General features: G+C 46.7%; 1 non-coding gene across 1 annotated transcript; it reads left to right on the plus strand.

Annotated features, from left to right (window-relative positions):
- Positions 1–19,801: 19,801 nt before the first annotated feature.
- TRNAP-CGG (transfer RNA proline (anticodon CGG)) lies at positions 19,802–19,873 on the plus strand. Its single transcript has one exon. It is a non-coding gene; the product is annotated as a tRNA-Pro (tRNA).
- Positions 19,874–20,701: the final 828 nt, after the last annotated feature.

Below are 20,701 nucleotides of genomic sequence, written 5' to 3' on the forward strand. Positions count from 1 at the left end.
TAGCATCATGCGTTTGGGATAAGCACATTATTCGCTTGTAATAATGTGCTACTAATTCGCTTCGTTGTGGTGGTGCACTTGTTCTGTAAGGTTCAGGAAGGCAACCAGCATGTGTGAATTCCTCCTCATCCCAGGATCAGTATCTGTGGGACAGTGGAGCTGGCCTGATGAAGGCAATTTGGGGTTTATAAAAACACATGTGCTGCTGATGCTGTTTTTAGGGCCCTCAGCAGTGAGGGAGAAGGCTGGCTCAGCCGATTTGGCAGCCAGTTCCTCCCTGAGATCTAGCCCCGAAAGCAGAGAGTACTGGGAAATGTAGTCCCCTGGGCAGTCATGACTGTAGTTCTAGCCTGGGGCAAAGCATGCTGGGACTTAAAGGGCCTCTATAAAGCACTTTCCAGGAGCTGGGGAGAGATGTAGGGGGAGTGGGTCATGCTGAGAGGCAGTTCTGGAAGTAAGCCTTTTATGGTTTTGATTTTGGGTTGTTGGGTTTTTTTTAAATTTGGTTTTGTGTTTTATTTTGTGTGGGCTTTGCGGGGAGGGTCTCCCCCCATTTCATAGAATGGGGGATACAGCCCCTGGCAGGAAAGGAGGGTATTGGTGCCTGTGTAAAAGATCTCCACACAGTAGCTAAGCCATCAGCGAGTCAGTCCTGGAGGTCGGACTTGATGATCTGATGAGCCTGTCTGGCCTTAAAAATCAAACAATGAAACCACGCTGTGTCCTGGTGTATCTGTGTGTGCTACTACCTTAACGTAACACTCCTCTAGAAATGTTTGAGATTTATTTTTTAAATAACTGTATCCCTCTGCCTGCAAAGTCAGTCTGCAGAAGGCCCCCATTCAGCAAAGTACTTAAGCATGTGTCTTGCTTTAAGCATGTGAGATCAAGCTATATGTCCCAAAGTGTATCTTTTATGTAGCTAAATTAAATTAACTTAGTTCAGCTCACCACTTTTACTTTCTTCTCTTTGGTCTGAGCTCTATTGTGTCACCTCTTTGTAGTTTCATGTATATATCCTTATAATGAAGAATTTAAATTCTTCATCTGTATTAAACCCTTCCAGCGAAGAATTAGAGAGGTTTAAAAATAAAATTCAAATGCAGATTTCTGCTATAGAGAAATTAGAGAAGGATTTTGAAGGAATGTGTGTCCTGTTACTGTGTGTCCTGTTACTGCATGTGTGTCCTGTTACTGAGATGGGAGATTGAAATTGCATTTTAAAAAAAGCTTTTCCATTTATTTTTATGTTTTAAAAAAAGTCTGAATAGCTGTAAAAGAGAGTATCTGATAAATGAAACCTTGCAAGATATATGGGGGGCCAATCTCATCATCAGTTTGTTTTTGTTTTTATCCTTTTCCTGATAACAACGGAGATTTCTCATGGTGTGATCTAGCCCATGTTGTTATTGGGGTCCTCTGTCATAATCACTTCCATTGAGGACAGTCATGATGGCATAGGGATAGGATTATCCATAATGTCAGTGGGATAAAAGCAGCAGCAGTTGACCACCTAGGGGAGGAAGATCCAGCTTCCATGAAAAAAGAAAAGGAGTACTTGTGGCACCTTAGAGACTAACCAATTTATTTGAGCATGAGCTTTCGTGAGCTACAGCTCACTTCATCCGATGAAGTGAGCTGTAGCTCATGAAAGCTCATGCTCAAATAAATTGGTTAGTCTCTAAGGTGCCACAAGTACTCCTTTTCTTTTTGCGAATACAGACTAACACGGCTGTTACTCTGAAAGCTTCCATGAAAGTTTTCTTTGTAATGATGGACAGGTAAAGTTAAACGGCAGGCACACATCACAGGCCAGGCTTGCTCCTGGGATGATGGAGCCCCAGCAGTGGTCAGTCTGGGTGGAACACGGCTCCCATGGGTCTAAAGCTGGCCTCAAAGTGGCAGGACTGCACACTGGGATGGGGCAAGGTCCAGCTGCTCAGGAGTTGTGCTGATTGAGTAGCCGCCAGGCGGCATCCATTCTATCACCATATTGCCAAGCCCAAAGATTGAAAAATGACGAGTCAGGCCTCCGAATCAGGAGATTGGCTTAAAAAGCATGAGATTTTTAAAAAAAAATAACAAATGTTGGGTTCTTTTTGTCTTCAATTTTCTGCCTTTAGGGTGAGCTTACTTCATGTTTTCAAGCTTTCCTCAGAAAGCATAAGTGCGGAAACTTACTTTTATTTGAATGCAGTCTGTTGATTTCAGCAGCTGAGGCTTTAAAAACCACCAAATACTGCAAGACTCACAATAAAATCTTAAGTTATCAATACTGCATCCACTAGCAGGGCTCCAAGAGCCCCAGCTCGGACTTCTTTAAAGCTGCCTTCGCCCAACAGAATCTCAGGCATTTGTCTTTCATCTTCTGTTCAAACCCTCACTTGGTCCACCCTTGCGCATGTGCTTATGGTCCTGGTGTCGTGATTCATATATCCATGTAATACATTATAGGTCATTGAGGCCTGGTATGAATGACGCGTGCTTGACATGAGTACTTGCGTTGCAAGTTAACAACCGAAGCAAGAACTTAAGGTCAAGGACTATTAGAACTATTCATGCAAAGACAATCTTATGTTCCAAGAAAAATACAGAAAATCATCAGAAAAGGAAACAACAACAGCTGGACTGATATAAAATGGCATAAGAATTGGAGGAAATGGCATACCTATGATCATGGCAGCCCACTTAGGATTGTCTTTTTGGAATTGTATGGGTAGAAGGCCTGTAAACAAAGGCAAAGAACCGATGATGTGGTGGAATGGACTATAAATGGTTGGCTATGATTTCTGCCAATGGGAGTAGTTTATTGATCCAGAGTCCCATGTGGATATAAATGTGGCTTTCACTGGCTCCCCGCATCTTGTGATCGGAAGGAATCTTGACTGGCCATTGGGACCATTCTGACCTTTGGACTCTGGTATAGTATGTTTGGGGTGTGAATGTGGAGTAAGTAAGGTTTGTTTAATAAAGAGCATTTAAAGTATTATGTACCAACACTGTGTCCAGTATCTGGCTGCTCCCCATCCTGTAGGGAGACCTCTACTGTGGGTCTAATATTGGCATGTGCAGGACACAAAAAGCCACCCACAGTGTGACCTGCTTCAAGTCATAATTCAACATTACTAGCAGCCTCTGGTGATTCTGTCCCCAAAGTGCTTGGAAATGTTAAAATCTATTATCCCTTTTGGGGTGGGACATAGCAGCTGTGTAACCAAATGCAGCAATACGCACGCTATTTTAGGACTGGAAGTGAAGAAGAGTATATCCAACTACGTACAAATACAGAGGGTATTTAACTAAGCAGAATGTACTTACCCAAATGGGAAATTGGCCAGGACCGTACACACTAACTTTTGTAAAAGTTCACAGGTGATCTGCAAAGAACATACAGGCTTAAGACCTCTTCTTACATCTTATCTGCAAGACCACACCTCCAATGTCCCTTAGCATCATCCTTTCACCGACTCCAGTTGACAAATTGGGAACACTGTCTTTTCAGTCACCAACACAATGATGGGCTGCTTGGATGTTTCCCCTCTGCGTACTGATCTAGCCTGACCCTAATTAATTTACGAAATCTGACAAGATCTCAGCCTTAGGTGCTATGGCTGCACACTAGCTACATTTAACTGAATGTATGACCTCCACTCTCAGTCAGATACTTCTATTTACATAATATTTATTTAATAAATATCGAGTACTATTGCTTGGACATAGAGCACTTGTCTCGTATCTTGTGCCCTGAAATTGACAACTGTTAACATGCTGTTCTACTCTGAATAGTGAGTAAGTAAAAATTACACCTTCTTTCTCAGCAGAACTTTTTTCTAGTCAGTCACATCTACTGACTTTAGTGACCAATTCTTTTTAACTGCTTTTTGCTCCTGGTAGCCCTGCAGAACTGACACAGTTATGGGAAACAGAATGGGCATTGTCTTCTCTTTGGATGTCATTTGCAGAACTGGTTACTGAGACTCAATCAGCTACCCCTGTGCAATCCAACGTCATCGAGGGACCTAATTTTAAAGTTCATGAGAGCCAGCCTTACCCTGCTCTGCTGTGAGATGTACCCACCAAGGAAAGGTCAGCCTTCATCACACATGTCGGGCTGTATGCATTTAATGTGCTCCCTTTCGGGCTGCAGAATGCACCCGCCACCTTCCAAAAACTTGTAGATGGTCTCCTAGTGGGATTGGGAGAATATGCAGTCGCCTACCTTGACGATGTGGCCATATTTTTGGATTCCTGAGCAGAACACCTGGAACATCTACGAAAGGTCTTTGAGCGCATAAGGGAGGCAGGACTAACTGTAAAGGCTAAGAAGTGTCAAATAGGCCTAAACTGAGTGACTTACCTTGGACACCAGGTGGGTCAAGGAACTATCAACCCTGTACAGGCCAAAGTGGATGCTATCCAAAAGTGGCCTGTCCCAAAGTCAAAGAAAGACGTCCAATCCTTCTTAGGCTTGGCCGAATATTACAGGCGATTTGTACCACAATACAGCCAAATCGCCGCCCCACTGAGGCCTGGTCTACACTATGAGTTTATGTTGGATTTAGCAGCTTTAAATCTGAATTAACCCTGCACCCGTCCACACAACGAAGCCATTTTTTCAACATAAAGGGCTCTTAAAACCTTTTTCTGTACTCCTTCCCAACGAGGGAATTAGCGCTGAAATCGACATCACCGTTTCGAATTAGGGTTAGTGTGGACACAATTCGAAGGTATGGGCCTCCAGGAGCTATACCACAGTGCACCATTGTGACTGCTCTGGACAGTACTCTGAACTCGGTTGCACTGGCCAGGTATACAGGAAAAGCCTCAGGAACTTTTGAATCTCATTTCCTGTTTGGCCAGGTGAGCTCATCAGCACAGGTGACCATGCAGAGCTCATCAGCACAGGTGACCATGCAGTCCCAGAATCAACAAAGAGCTCCAGCATGGACCAAACGGGAGGTACTGGATCTGATCGCTGTATAGGGAGAGGAATCTGTGCTATCAGAACTATGTTCCAAAAGATGAAATGCCAAAACATTTCAAAAAATCTCAGAGGCCATGAGGGACAGAGGCTACATTAGGGACACAACACAGTGCCGCGTGAAACTTAAGGAGCTCAGACAAGCGTACCAGAAAACCAAAGAATCAAACCAATACTCCGGGACAGAGCCCCAGAGATGCTGCTTCTATGCTGAGCTGCATGCAATTCTAGGGGGGGCCGCCACCACTACCGCACCCCTGTCCATGGACTCTGATGATGGGGTACTCTCTGCCATGCCTTAGGATTTTGCAGATGGGGAAGATGAGGAGGAGGAGGAGGATGAGCTTGGGGAGAGCACACAGCACACCATTCTCCCCGACTGCCAGGATCTTTTTATCACCCTGACTGAAATACCCTACCAACCCAACGAAGCCAGAGAAGGGACCTCTGGTGAGTGTACCTTTTTAAATACAATACATGTTATAAAAGCAAGTGTTTTTTAATGATTAAGTAGCCCTGAGGACTTGGGATGCATTCGTGGCCAGTACTGCTACTGGAAAAGTCTGTTAACGCGTCTGGGGATGGAGCAGAAATCCTCCAGGGACATCTCCATGAAGCTCTCCTGGAGGTACTCTAAAAGCCTTTGCAGAAGGTTTCTGGGGAGAGCAGCCTTATTCTGTCCTCCATGGTAGGACACTTTACCATGCCATGCTAGTAGCAAGTAATCTGGTATCATTGCATGACAAAGCCTGGCAGCATATGGTCCCGGTGTTTGCTGGCATTCAAGCAACATGTGTTTTTTATATCTCTGTGTTTATCCTCAGGAGAGTGATATCGTTCATGGTAACCTGGTTGAAATAGGGGAATTTAATTAAGGGGACATTCAGAGGTGGCTGTTCCTACTGGGCTGTTTACCTGTGGCTGAAAAGAAATCCTCCCTGCAGTTAGCCATGCGGTGGGGTGGGGGTGGTGCATTGTTGAGCTGTTCGCATTTGGCTAGCAAGGATCTTCCCTGATACCAGCCAGGCGGTGGGGGGGAGGGGAAAAGCGATCATCCCAGAGAATTGGATTGGGGAGGGGGGGGTTAGTTTGGTTTCTGCTCCTGCACGTTAACAGGAAAACCACAGCACTAAATGGTCAACTCAACGGGCTTTGCTTGGTATGGGAAAGGAGGGTGCTGCTGTTATGAAGGTTGCAGAAGCCGAAAGACTGGCTTACCATGGCCGCCTGCAAGCTGAATTCTGTTGCCTGGCACTGCGTGTGTGATCTCCAACACCAAAGCCGCAGGCACTCAATATAAGATGCAAAATGCAACCTTGTACCAAAATCACATGTGCTATGTAATGTGAATAGTGTTGTTCGCCGTGAAAGAGTATAGCCACTGTTCTGTAAAATGTATCTTTTAAAATACTTCACTCCCTTTTTTTCCTCCAGCAGCCGCAAATGTTTCAAGCCTCCCTCCTCCATCCCAAAGGCTATCTCAGATAAGGCGGCAAAAAAAAATCACGCGCAATGAAATGTTCTCTGAGCTCATGCAGTCGTCTGGCACTGACAGAGCTTTGTGGAGGGACACAATAGCAGAGTATAGGACAGTGGGCGATGAACGTGAGGAGAGGTGGCGGCAGGAAGATCAGAGGAGGCATGAGGCAATGCTGGGGCTACTGCGGGATCAAACAGACGGTCTCCTGTGTCTGATGGAGGTTCATGAACGGCAGCAGGATCACAGATTGCCACTGCAGCCCCTGTTTAACCACCCTCCCTCCTCTCCAAGTTCCATAGTCTCCTCACCCAGACGCCCAAGAACGCGGGTGGGGAGGCTCCGGGCACCCAACCACTCCACCCCAGTGGACAGCCCAAACAACAGAAGGCTGTCATTCAACAAGTTTTGAAGTGGCCTTTTCCTTCCCTCCTAGCCTCTTCCCACACACCACCCGGCTACCTTGTGAGTTATCTCCCTATTTTTATGATCAATTAATAAAGAATACATGTTTTTTAAATGATAGTGACTTTATTTCCTTTGCAAGCAAGCTGTGATCAAAGGCGGGAGGGCAGGTGTCTTACAGGGAATTTAGAGGCAACCAAGGGGGTGGGTTTTCATCAAGGAGAAACAAACAGAAGTGTCACACCGTACCCTGGCCAGTCCTGAATCATAGAATATAAGGGTTGGAAGGGAGCCCAGAAGGTCATCTAGTCCAACCCCCTGCTCGAAGCAGGACCAATTCCCAGTTAAATCATCCCAGCCAGGGCTTTGTCAAGCCTGACCTTAAAAACCTCTAAGGAAGGAGATTCTACCACCTCCCTAGGTAACGGATTCCAGTGTTTCACCACCCTCTTAGTGAAAGAGTTTTTCCTAATATCCAATCTAAACCTCCCCCACTGCAGCTTGAGACCATTACTCCTCGTTCTGTCATCTGCTACCATTGAGAACAGTCTAGAGCCATCCTCTTTGGAACCCCCTTTCAGGTAGTTGAAAGCAGCTATCAAATCCCCCCTCATTCTTCTCTTCTGCAGGCTAAACAATCCCAGCTCCCTCAGCCTCTCCTCATAACTCATGTGTTCCAGACCCCTAATCATTTTTGTTGCCCTTCGCTGGACTCTCTCCAATTTATCCACATCCTTCTTGAAGTGTGGGGCCCAAAACTGGACACAGTACTCCAGATGAGGCCTCACCAATGTCGAATAGAGGGGAACGATCACGTCCCTCGATCTGCTTGCTATGCCCCTACTTATACATCCCAAAATGCCATTGGCCTTCTTGGCAACAAGGGCACACTGCTGACTCATATCCAGCTTCTCGTCCACTGTCACCCCTAGGTCCTTTTCTGCAGAACTGCTGCCTAGCCATTCGGTCCCTAGTCTGTAGCTGTGCATTGGGTTCTTCCGTCCTAAGTGCAGGACCCTGCACTTATCCTTATTGAACCTCATCAGATTTCTTTTGGCCCAATCCTCCAATTTGTCTAGGTCCTTCTGTATCCTATCCCTCCCCTCCAGCGTATCTACCACTCCTCCCAGTTTAGTATCATCCGCAAATTTGCTGAGAGTGCAATCCACACCATCCTCCAGATCATTTATGAAGATATTGAACAAAACCGGCCCCAGGACTGACCCTTGGGGCACTCCACTTGATACCAGCTGCCAACTAGACATGGAGCCATTGATAACTACCCGTTGAGCCCGACAATCTAGCCAGCTTTCTACCCACCTTATAGTGCATTCTTCCAGCCCATACTTCCTTAACTTGCTGACAAGAATACTGTGGGAGACCGTGTCAAAAGCTTTGCTAAAGTCAAGAAACAATACATCCACTGCTTTCCCTTCATCCACAGAACCAGTAATCTCATCATAAAAGGCGATTAGATTAGTCAGGCATGACCTTCCCTTGGTGAATCCATGCTGGCTGTTCCTGATCACTTTCCTCTCATGCAAGTGCTTCAGGATTGATTCTTTGAGGACCTGCTCCATGATTTTTCCAGGGACTGAGGTGAGGCTGACTGGCCTGTAGTTCCCAGGATCCTCCTTCTTCCCTTTTTTAAAGATTGGCACTACATTAGCCTTTTTCCAGTCATCCGGGACTTCCCCCGTTCGCCACGAGTTTTCAAAGATAATGGCCAATGGCTCTGCAATCACAGCCGCCAATTCCTTCAGCACTCTCGGATGCAACTCGTCCGGCCCCATGGACTTGTGCACGTCCAGCTTTTCTAAATAGTCCCTAACCACCTCTATCTCCACAGAGGGCTGGTCATCTCTTCCCCATTTTGCGATGCCCAGCACAGCAGTCTGGGAGCTGACCTTGTTAGTGAAAACAGAGGCAAAAAAAGCATTGAGTACATTAGCTTTTTCCACATCCTCTGTCACTAGGTTGCCTCCCTCATTCAGTAAGGGGCCCACACTTTCCTTGGCTTTCTTCTTGTTGCCAACATACCTGAAGAAACCCTTCTTGTTACTCTTGACATCTCTGGCTAGCTGCAGCTCTAGGTGCAATTTGGCCCTCCTGATATCATTCCTACATGCCCGAGCAATATTTTTATACTCTTCCCTGGTCATATGTCCAACCTTACACTTCTTGTAAGCCTCTTTTTTATGTTTAAGATCCGCTAGGATTTCACCATTAAGCCAAGCTGGTCGCCTGCCATATTTACTATTCTTTCGACTCATCGGGATGGTTTGTCCCTGTAACCTCAACAGGGATTCCTTGAAATACAGCCAGCTCTCCTGGACTCTTTTCCCCTTCAAGTTAGTCCCCCAGGGGATCCTGGCCATCCGTTCCCTGAGGGAGTCGAAGTCTGCTTTCCTGAAGTCCAGGGTCCGTATCCTGCTACTTACCTTTCTTCCCTGCGTCAGGATCCTGAACTCAACCAACTCATGGTCACTGCCTCCCAGATTCCCATCCACTTTTGCTTCCCCCACTAATTCTACCCGGTTTGTGAGCAGCAGGTCAAGAAAAGCGCCCCCCCTAGTTGGCTCCTCTAGCACTTGCGCCAGGAAATTGTCCCCTACGCTTTCCAAAAACTTCCTGGATTGTCTATGCACCGCTGTATTGCTGTCCCAGCAGATATCAGGAAAATTAAAGTCACCCATGAGAATCAGGGCATGCGATCTAGTAGCTTCCGTGAGCTGCCGGAAGAAAGCCTCATCTACCTCATCCCCCTGGTCCGGTGGTCTATAGCAGACTCCCACCACTACATCACTCTTGTTGCACACACTTCTAAACTTAATCCAGAGACACTCAGGTTTTTCTGCAGTTTCGTACCGGAGCTCTGAGCAGTCATACTGCTCCCTTACATACAGTGCTACTCCCCCACCTTTTCTGCCCTGCCTGTCCTTCCTGAACAGTTTATAACCATCCATGAAAGTACTCCAGTCATGTGAGTTATCCCACCAAGTCTCTGTTATTCCGATCATGTCATAGTTCCTTGACATCACCAGGACCTTCAGTTCTCCCTGCTTGTTTCCAAGGCTTTGTGCATTTGTATATAAGCACTTGAGATAACCTGTTGATCGCCCCTCATTCCCAGTATGAGGCAGGAGCCCTCCCCTCACAGACATTCCTGCCTGTGCTTCCTCCCGGTATCCCGCTTTCCCACTTACCTCAGGGCTTTGGTCTCCTTCCCCCGGTGAACCTAGTTTAAAGCCCTCCTCACTAGGTTAGCCAGCCTGCTGGCAAAGATGCTCTTCCCTCTCTTCGTAAGATGGAGCCCGTCTCTGCCCAGCACTCCTCCTTCATGGAACACCATCCCATGGTCAAAGAATCCAAAGCCTTCTCTCCAACACCACCTGCGTAGCCATTCGTTGACTTCCACGATTCGACGGTCCCTACCTAGGCCTTTTCCTTCCACGGGGAGGATGGACGAGAACACCACTTGCGCCTCCAACTCCTTTATCCTTCTTCCTAGAGCCACATAGTCCGCAGTGATCCGCTCAAGGTCATTCTTGGCAGTATCATTGGTGCCCACGTGGAGAAGCAGGAAGGGGTAGCGATCCGAGGGCTTGATGAGTCTCGGCAGTCTCTCCGTCACATCGCGAATCTTAGCCCCCGGCAAGCAGCAGACTTCTCGGTTTTCCCGGTCAGGGCGGCAGATAGATGACTCAGTCCCCCGGAGGAGAGAGTCCCCGACCACCACCACCCGCCTTCTCCTCTTGGGAGAAACTGGTTTTCAAAGTTTCTCTGATGCGCAGCACTTCCTGCTGTGCTCTTCTAACCGCCCTGGTGTCTGGCTGCGCGTATTCAGTGGCCAGGTGATTTGCATCAACCTCCCACCCCGCCATAAACATCTCCCCCTTACTCTCACAGAGATTGTGGAGCACACAGCAAGCAGCAATAACAATGGGAATATTGCTTTCGCTGAGGTCTGAGCGAGTCAGTAAACTGCGCCAGCGACCCTTTAAATGTCCAAATGCACATTCTACCACCATTCTGCACTTGCTCAGCCTATAGTTGAACAGCTCCTGACTACTGTCCAGGGTGCCTCTGTAGGGCTTCATGAGCCATGGCATTAAGGGGTAGGCTGGGTTCCCAGGATAACTATATATAGGCATTTCAACATCCCCAATAGTTATTTTCTAGTCTGGGAAGTAAATCCCTTCTTGCAGCTGTTTAAACAGACCAGAGTTCCTGAAGACACGAGTGTCATGAATCTTTCGCGGCCATCCCACGTTGATGTTGGTGAAATGTCCCTTGTGATCCACCACTGCTTGCAGCACCATTGAAAAGTACCCCTTGCGATTTACGTACTGGCTGCCCTGGTGGTCTGGTCCCAAGATAGGGATATGCGTTCCGTCTATAGCCCCACCACAGTTAGGGAATCCCATTACAGCAAAGCCATCTAGTATGACCTGCACATTTCCCAGAGTCACTACCTTTGATAGAAGCAGCTCAATGATTGCATTGGCTACTTGCATCACAGCAACCCCCACAGTAGATTTGCCCACTCCAAATTGATTACCGCCTGACCGGTAGCTGTCTGGCATTGCAAGCTTCCACAGGGCTATTGCCACTTGCTTGTGAACTGTGAGGTATTCCTGTGCTTCAGGGCAGGGGAAAGCAAGTCACAAAGTTCCATGAAAGTGCCCTTACGCATGCGAAAGTTTCGGAGCCACTGGGAATCATCCCAGACCTGCAACACTATGCGGTCCCACCACTCTGTGCTTGTTTCCCAGGCCCAGAATCAGCATTCCATGGCATGAGCCTGCCCCATGAACACCATGATCTCCAAATTGCAGGGGAACACGGTTTTAGAGAAAAGTGTATTCATGTCCTCATCACCGCACTTCCGTTGCCTCCTCGCCTGGTTTCTCAGGTGCTGGTTCTGCATAAACTGCATGATAATGCGTAAGGTGTTTACAATGGTCATAACTGCTGCGGTGAGCTGAACGGGCTCCATGCTTGCTGTGCTATGGTGTCTGCTCCTGCTCAGGCAATTCAGGGAAAAGGGCGCGAAACGATTGCCGTTGCTCTGACAGAGGGAGGGGCGACCGACAACATGGCTTACAGGGAATTAAAATCAACAAAGGGGGTGGCTTTGCGAGAAACAGAATGGCCCCCTCAAGAATAGAACTCAAAACCTCAAGGATAGAACTCAAAACTGGGTTTAGCAGGCCGTTGATTTCAGGGAGGAAGGGAGGAGAAAATGAGTACAAAACAAATCTGGTCTATTTCTTGTTTTGATCCACTTCATCTATCTTTATACATCTTGCTGGCAGGAGACTATGCAGTACGACTGCTGGCCAACGTCATCTCCTGGGTGCTCGGCAGAAGACGGTGCAGTATGACTGCTGGCCATCGTCATCTCCTGGCTGCTCATTAAAAGACGGTGCAGTAGGACTGCTGGTAGGACTGAATCACCATGAGACAAAATTTAAAAGGGTAATGACCTGGCTGAGTCACTCCCATGTTTGCCTAGGTGCCCCTGACCTCATCGAGGTCGGTTAAAAGAGCACCCTGGAATATGTTGACGATGGCTACCAGTTATACTGCACTGTCTGCTGCCAAAAGGCTGCTGCTGTGTAGCAGTGCAGTTCCATGTCTGCAAGCACCCAGGAGACATGTGGTGACGGTTAGCTGAGCGGGCTCCATGCTTGCCATGGTATGGTGTCTGCATGGATAACCCAAGAAAAAAGGCGCAAAATGATTGTCTGCCATTGCTTTCACGGAGGGAGGGAGGGAGGGAGGGAGGGAAGGGGGGCCTGACGATATGTACCCAGAACCACCCGCGACAATGTTTTAGCCCCATCAGGCACTGGGATTTCTACCCAGAATTCAAATGGGCGGTGGAGACTGCGGGAACTGTGGGATAGCCACCCACAGTGCAACGCTCCGGAAGTCAACGGTTGCCTCTGTACTGTGGATGCACTCCGCTGACTACATGCACTTAGAGCATTTGTGTGGGGACACACACAATCGACTGTGTAAAAACGCTTTCTACAAAACCGACTTCTATAAATTCAACCTAATTTCGTAATGTAGACAAGGCCTGACAGACCTAACCAAAAAGAAACAGCCAAATGCAGTTCAGTGGACTGAAGAGTGTCAGAAGGCCTTTAATCAGCTTAAAGCGACACTCATGTCTGACCCTGTGCTAAGGGCCCCAGACTTTGACAAACCGTTCCTAGTAACCACAGATGCGTCTGAGCATGGTGTGGGAGCAGTCTTAATGCAGGAAGGACCAAATCAAGAGTTCCATCCTGTCGTGTTTCTCAGCAAGAAGCTGTCTGAGAGGGAAAGCCACTGGTCAATCAGTGAAAAGGAATGTTACGCCATTGTCTACGCTCTGGAAAAGCTACGCCCATACGTTTGGGGATGGCGTTTCCACCTGCAAACCGACCATGCTGTGCTACAGTGGCTTCATACCACCATGGGAAATAATAAAAAACTTCTTTGGTGGAGTTTAGCGGTCCAAGATTTTGATTTCGACATACAACACATTTCAGAAGCTTCTAACAAAGTGGCTGATGCACTCTCCCGAGAAAGTTTCCCAGAATCAACTGGTTAAAATTGTCCTTGAGATGTGGAAAATATTGTTAGTCTTTATACAGTTAGTAGTATATTTAGAGGTGCATGTGTCTTATTAACTCTGTTTTCTCCTAGAGCTCCAGGAAGAAATCACAGCCAGTGTTTCATCTTATGTGTGATTTTGGGGTGTGTGTGTCATAAATATAAAGGGAAGGGTAACCACCTTTCTGTATACAGTGCTATAAAATCCCTTCTGGCCAGAGGCAAAATCCTTTCACCTGTAAAGGGTTAAGAAGCTAAGGTAACCTCGCTGGCACCTGACCCAAAATGACCAATGAGTGGACAAGATACCTTCAGATCTGGAGGTGGGGAGAAAGGCTTTTGTCTGTCTGTGTGATACCTTTTCCGGGAACAGATCAAGGATGCAAGCCCTCCAACTCCTGTAAAGTTAGTAAATAATCTAGCTAGAAAATGCATTAGGTTTTCTTTGTTTTGGCTTGTAAATTCACTGTGCTGGAGGGCATGTGTATTCCTGGTTTTGTGTCTTTTTGTAACTTAAGGTTTTGCCTAGAGGGATTCTCTATGTTTTGAATCTGACTGCCTGTGAGATTATCTTCCATTCTAATCTTACAGAGTGTTTCTTTTATCTTTATTTTGTTCTTCGAATAAAGTTCTGGGTTTTTTTAAGAATCTGATTGAATCCTTAGAAACCCAAGCTGGTCTGTGCTCAACTTGTTTATTCTCAAGCCTCCCCAGGAAAGGGGGTGTAAAGGCTTGGGGGGATAGCTGGGGGAAGAGGAACTCCAAGTCGTCCTTTTCCCTGGTTCTTTGTTATAGCGTTTGGTGGTAGCAGCATACCCTAGTCCAAGGGCAAAAATTTTGTGCCTTGCGGAAGTTTTTAACCTAAGCTGATAGAAATAAGCTTAGGGGGTCTTTCATGCAGGTCCCCACATCTGTACCCCAGAGTTCAGAGTGGGGAAGGAACCTTGACAACTTGTATTCTATTTGATCCACTATAACCCCCCACATCCTTTCCAGCAGTACATCAGGCTAGCCAATTATTCCTCATTTTGTAGTTGTGCATTAGATTTTTTTTCTTCTACAACTGAAGTACTTTGCACTTGTCTCTACTGAATTTCATCTTGCTGGTTTCAGACTAATTCTGTAATTTGTTAAGGTCATTTTGAAATCTAATCTAATGGGGATGATGATCACAGAATCATAGAATATCAGGGTTGGAAGGGACCTCAGGAGGTCATCTAGTCCAACCCCCTGCTCAAAGCAGGACCAACCCCAACTAAATCATCCCAGCCAGGACTTTGTCAAGCCTGACCTTAAAAACGTCTAAGAATTGAGATTCCACCACCTCCCTAGGTAACCCATTCCCGTGCTTCACCACTCTCCTAGTGAAATAGTGTTTCCTAATATCCAACCTAAACCTCCTCCACTGCAACTTGAAACCATTGCTCCTTGTTCTGTCATCTGCTACCACTGAGAACAGCCGAGCTCCATCCTCTTTGGTACCCCCCTTCAGGTAGTTGAAGGCTGCTATCAAATCCCCCCCTCACTGTTCTCTTCTGCAGACTAAATAATCCCAGTTCCCTCAGCCTCTCCTCATAAATCATGTGCCCCAGCCCCCTAATCGTTTTCATTGTCCTCCACTGGACTCTCTCCAATTTGTCCACATCCCTTCTGTAGTGGGGGGCCCCTAAACTGGACACAATACTCCAGATGTGGCCTCACCAGTGTCGAATAGAGGGGAATAATCACTTCCCTTGATCTGCTGGCAATGCTCCTACTAATACAGCCGAATATGCTGTTCACCTTCTTGGCAACAAGGGCACACTATTGACTCATATTCAGCATGATCCAATTTTGTAAACAGAGTCAAGGTCTGTCTGTCAGAAGTGCTAAAGTATTATAAAAGAAGTCCCAAGCACCACATCTAATCTCAAAGAGCAAATCACGTATGGAAATAAGCAATCCAATAAAGAGCTCCCATCTTGTCTGTTGTGGGGACAGTTTGACAGTTTGACCGTGTGCTTGATTGGTGGTGTGAAAAGTGTGAATTGGGAGTGCTTTGTTCCAGGTGAGCCTTGAGTGGGCCTGACTGTTATAAAAAGCCAGTCAGCTGCGAACCAGCTGAGCAGCAAACAGCAGAGAGGCTAACAGAGGGAGTTTTTCTGGGAGTTCGCCTGGGGAGAGCCCACTGTGGCTTACATCTTGCCGACTTCTCTGAGTAGTTACTACAACTCCTGAGGAAGCTCGTAGAAGGAAGGTAATATGGATGGGGAGTGTTCAGCTGTTGTGACCTGCACTGGATGTGCCATGTTTGTCTTTCTTCCACAGGATGGAAGTGACTTTGTCTGTACAAAGTGCAAGCTGGTCTCCACATTGAAAGAGAAGGTTCAAGGTCTGGAGCAACAGGTATCGACCCTGCATTGCATAAGAGAAACTGAAAATTTCCTGGACAGACGTCAGGATATGCTTCTACGGGCACAATATTCTGAAGATTCAGAGCAGGCTGCACTGCGGGGACAGGAGGACGGTGAAGAAATTTGGCAGCATGTGACCTCCAGAAGAAGAAAGGGGAGCGTCCATGTATCAGCAACGCAGATACAGGTAAGTAACTGTTTCATGTTCTCTTCACAGCTACTAATGCGGAGAGTGGACAAGATGATACATCTGAGGGAAGGGAACAGAGGGAGACTCCGCTGATTGGAAGGCATGAGATGCACTGTCCTAGGGTTGGGGGTTCCACGACCACTGCTCCCAAGAGAAGGAGGCGGGTGGTGGTGGTTGGGGACTCTCTCCTCAGGGGGACTGAGTCATCTATCTGCCGCCCCAACCGGGAAAACCGAGAAGTCTGCTGCTTGCCAGGAGCTAGGATTCACGATGTGACAGAGAGACTGCCGAGACTCATCAAGCCCTCGGATCGCTACCCCTTCCTGCTTCTCCACATGGGCACCAATGATACTGCCAAGAATGACCTTGAGCAGATCACTGCAGACTACGTGGCTCTGGGAAGGAGGATAAAGGAGTTTGAGGCGCAAGTGGTGTTCTCGTCCATCCTCCCTGTGGAAGGAAAAGGCCTGGGTAGAGACCGTCGAATTGTGGAAGTCAACGAATGGCTACGCAGGTGGTGTTGGAGAGAAGGCTTTGGATTCTTTGACCATGGGATGGTGTTCCAAGAAGGAGGAGTGCTAGGCAGAGACGGGCTCCACCTAACGAAGAGAGGGAAGAGCATCTTCACAAGCAGGCTGGCTAACCTGGTGAGGAGGGCTTTAAACTAGGTTCACCGGGGGAAGGAGACCAAAGCCCTGAGGTAAGTGGAACATGGGATACCAGGAGGAAGCACGAGCAGGAGTGCACAAGAGGGCAGGGCTCCTGCCTCATACTGAGAAAGAGGGATGATCAGCGAGTTATCTCCAGGGCCTATACACAAATGCATGAAGCCTGGGAAACAAGCATGCAACTATTAGGACTGCTTTGCTCCAGGGATGCCCCTACTTTGCAACACAGATGGTTGCATTGGCAAACTTGCCAGCAGCCTGAGGGGGCGCAACTAATTTGCATCCACCCATCTTAAACAGGAGCACAGGCTTGGAGTATTTGCTAGCATTTGGATCGTTTTCAATAGATGGAGAGAAACCGCTGGGTACTTGAGTTCACCTCTGCCGTGCATACTACAGCCTACTTTCAAATGGCTCAAGTAAGGGGCTTCCACTGCTTGCTTTGGGAGGCTGTTCAGCAGTGGAAAAACCTTTCCAAAGAAAGAGCATTTGGTTCTGGCTTGGGTTTCTGTCACCACAGGGTAACTCTAACAACAAGTTCGCTCACCAATGTAGGTTAGTTTATTATCACCCGGCAGTTGCATGGAAAGGGTGACTCTGGAGCACAGCTTGGGGCTCCAGGGGCTGTGCTCCAGACAATCCTGCTCTGGTCTGGGGGAGCTGACAGAACAGGGGGCTGCAAAGCTGGGTCCCTCACTCATTTTCTGTCTCATCAATAAAAATCTGTTCCCACTCCTGCTGAAGGGAATGAGCTTTGCCACTGAGTCAACGAGAGCAGGAGTGGGCAGTAAGACATGGTCTATGGCCACTGGGGAACTTCCAACGAAAACCTCTAACCATCTTTAAACTTGGTTCAGCAGAAATTGTTCAGGCCCCCGAAAGCTCATCTAGCCTATGACTCTAGCTGGCTTTAGACTGTTTCCAGCTGAATATTTAGACAGGGCTATAATGTTTTATATTTTACTGCACCCAGCACAATGAGGTCATGACCCTGGTTAGGATACCTGCGTCCTAAAGTAATAGAAACAAAAAATTAACCCTTTGTATCCAATCTGGGGAATGAGCATTGATCAACAAGCCAATACCCACACCAGGCCTGCTAGCTCAGGCTTAAAGCACCCTCAAGCCAGCTTAGAGATTCTTCTGTGTGGATGGAAGTGGGCTTAGGGGCAACACACATAGGGGAGTTTTGCCACTGACTTTAATGGAGCCAGGATTTCAGCCTTGATCTCTTGTATTTGTAAAATATTTGTGTGGATGTAGTGACTGTGAGAAATAGAGGCCATCTTTCTATCCTGAAAACTAGAACATCAAAGGCAGCATTGGCACAGGCTACTCCAGGCTGTTTTGCTAACATGCCTCCACCTTGACGTGGAGGAACTACTTCTAGAGGTCAGAGCACAGCTCAGTCTTCATGGTTCATTCAATTCCTGGCGCTCCTGCAGAGACTACCAGTGATAATGCTGATGAGAATGGACCGTATATGAAGGGGGGGAGGGGTCTTGTGTTTTAGACATCTGTCATAAATATAGAGGGAAGGGTAACCATCTTTCTGTATACAGTGCTATAAAATCCCTCCTGACCAGAGGCAAAGTCCTTTTACCTGTAAAGGGTTAAGAAGCTCAGATAACCCGGCTGGCACCTGACCCAAAATGACCAATGAGGGGACAAGATACTTTCAAATCTGGAGGGGGAGGGAAAGGCTTTTGTCTGTCTGTGTGATACCTTTGCTGGGAACAGATCAAGGATGCAAGCCCTCCAACTCCTGTAAAGTTAGTAAGTAATCTAGCTAGAAAATGCATTAGGTTTTCTTTGTTTTGGCTGTGCTGGAGGGAATGTGTATTCCTGTTTTTGTGTTTTTTTGTAACTTAAGGTTTTGCCTAGAGGGATTCTCTGTTTTGAATCTGCCTGTAAGATTATCTTCCATTCTGATCTTACAGAGTTTTTCTCTTATCTTTTTTTGTTCTTCTAATAAAGTTCTGTTTTTTAAGAATCTGAATGGGTTTTTTGGGTCTTAAAAATCCGAAGCTGGTTTGTGCTCATCTTGTTTATTCTCAAGCCTCCCCAGGAAAGGGGGTGTAAGGGCTTGGGGGGGATATTTTGGGGAAATAGGAACTCCAAGTGGTCCTTTCCCTGATTGTTTGTAAAATCACTTGATGGTGGCAGCATACTGTTCAAGAACAAGGTGAAATTTGTACTTTAGAAAAGTTTTTAACCCAAGCTAGTAAAAATAAGCTTAGGGGGTCTTTCATGCGGGTCCCCACATCTGTACCCTAGAGTTCAGAGTGGGGAAGGAACCCTGACAACATCTGTCTGGTAGGAAATGTACCAACAGACCACCAAATATGTAACACATAGGTCATTCAAAAGGCATCAGATGGTAACTAATTTCATAGTCCTTGCCTAGGCTGAAAAACGTGTACTACTTACATTTACAGTTTGGTTTCAAGATCATTATGACCTATGGGAGTAGCCATAGGAGCTGGATTAAGATGATGATATGTGAGTTCTTCAGATGTGTTTGTCTAGCACTTAGCATATCTTGGGTGCTACTGCCATCAAATAATAACTCTGTCATTTGTATAATTACTCAACCAGGGAAGCCGAGAAGAATAATTCCCTCCGTTGCAGGTTCCCTACTCTGGCCTGTGTTCTGATTAGATCACTTGCCTCTTCTGGCCTACTAAGCTATTAATCCATTTCCATACTGCAGCACTGTGGCATTTTTTCAACTCTCTAAAGATTGCTTTAGCTTTTTTTTTTCACTAAAACATCATTTCAGGGCTGTGATGTCATAGCCGGAAATCCACACTTATGATTATACCACAGCTTTGAAATAAACCTTTCTTCATCAGCTCACAGTGGGATTTTTGCTATTCCTATTAACATACATATAGAAATAGGTAATATTATAGTGGGACTGGATGGCTCAGGAATTTGGCTTAATGCAATCCAGGACTTTCACCTCTGGTTCTGGTGTTCAGATCTAGCTCACTCATATTGCTCATTGATTGGGAACATCTGGGGACTATTGGGTGCTTCTCTAGCATACAACTGATCTCTCTTACTGGAAAGGATGGCTTGTTGGTCTAGGGGTATGATTCTCGCTTCGGGTGCGAGAGGTCCTGGGTTCAAATCCCGGATGAGCCCTGTTTTGGGGGGAGGGATAGCTCAGTGGTTTGAGCATTGGCCTGCTAAACCCAGGGTTGTGAGTTCAATCCATTTAGGGATCTGGGGCAAAAATTGGGGATTGGTCCTGCTTCGAGCAGGCGGTTGGACTAGATGACCTCCTGAGGTCCTTTCCAACCCTGAGATTCTATGAAGACAGGCTTAGGAGTGGATTGGTTAACTACTGATTCATAACAAAAAACAGCCTCTCTTAGACCCCACTTCAACAAGGTACTTAAGCACACTACTAACTTTAAACATGTGAGTAGTTCCAGTGACTTCAGCTGGACTACTCACATACTTAAATACCTTGCTAGTTCTAACCGGAGATGAGGCACAGTGGCAGGGAACCATATGAGCGAAGCTTGTTCTGCTGCTGCCTGTGTTGTATCTGTCTTGTGGAGAGAGTCCTTCAGTGTCCACAGCTGTCAAGTCAGTTGTTTGAAAGTATCATCATGCTTTCAATTAGCAAAATTAAGAGATTTCTGGAAGTCAGTGTTGCGGTTGATCAGAGACTCTTCAAAAATAGGAGATTGCACTGTTAATATTCCTTTATGACTATTCCTATTGTTCCAAATGGCTGAAATACATTTAATAGCTATCGGCTGGGTGGCTGTGCGTAGAGTATGTAGCTAATGTAGGCTGAAGTTCATTCCTATGCAGAGGGCCAGAACAAGGCACGCAAGTCGGATGGATACAATGCTAAACTGTACTGCTGTGTCTCTTAGCGAGATTTTTTTTTAAAACATATCCGTGTAGGCAACAAACTTCATTCAGATTTGGATTCTACTTTTTGCAGCTTTAAAGGAC

The sequence above is a fragment of the Caretta caretta genome, chromosome 12, assembly GCF_965140235.1.
Source record: "Caretta caretta isolate rCarCar2 chromosome 12, rCarCar1.hap1, whole genome shotgun sequence".
NCBI classification, from domain to species: domain Eukaryota; kingdom Metazoa; phylum Chordata; order Testudines; family Cheloniidae; genus Caretta; species Caretta caretta.